The sequence below is a fragment of the Lutjanus erythropterus genome, unplaced genomic scaffold (assembly GCF_056507025.1).
Source record: "Lutjanus erythropterus isolate fLutEry1 unplaced genomic scaffold, fLutEry1.hap2 Scaffold_167, whole genome shotgun sequence".
In the NCBI taxonomy this organism is placed as follows: domain Eukaryota; kingdom Metazoa; phylum Chordata; class Actinopteri; order Lutjaniformes; family Lutjanidae; genus Lutjanus; species Lutjanus erythropterus.
Window position 1 is genome coordinate 131,996 of NW_028146644.1, and position 505 is coordinate 132,500.

Here is a 505-nt window from a genome sequence, read left to right on the forward strand (position 1 = left end):
GGGGTCACAGGGCCAGGCTGGATCCCTGGTAAGGCATCCCCCCCCCCCCCCCAGGGCCTGGGGGTCAGAGGGTCAGGCTGGATCCCTGGTAAGGCATCCCCCCAGGGCCTGGGGTTCACAGGGCCAGGCTGGGTCCCTGGTAAGGGAGGCCCCTAGGCCCCGGTCAGAGGGCCAGGCCGGACCTCCGGGGGGCCCTGTGAACACGGTAGGAAACGCCCCGTCCGTCCGTGCGGGTCAGAGGGCCAGGCCGTAAAACCGGGCCCGCGGCCCTTCCCCGCGCCCCCCCACCCCTCGGGAAGGTCAGCGCCGGAACGCCGTAGGAAACTCCCCGTCCGTTTTGAAGAACCACTTTTCTCACGTCACGAACGGAGGGAAGGGTGGCCGCGCCGGCCCCCGTAGGCGCGTCGGGCGGCAGAACACGGTAGGAAACGGCCCGTCCGTTTCCAGGGAACGGGCTCACGAAGCGGTTACGGGTCCCCGCCGGGCTTCCGGGTTACGGAGATGC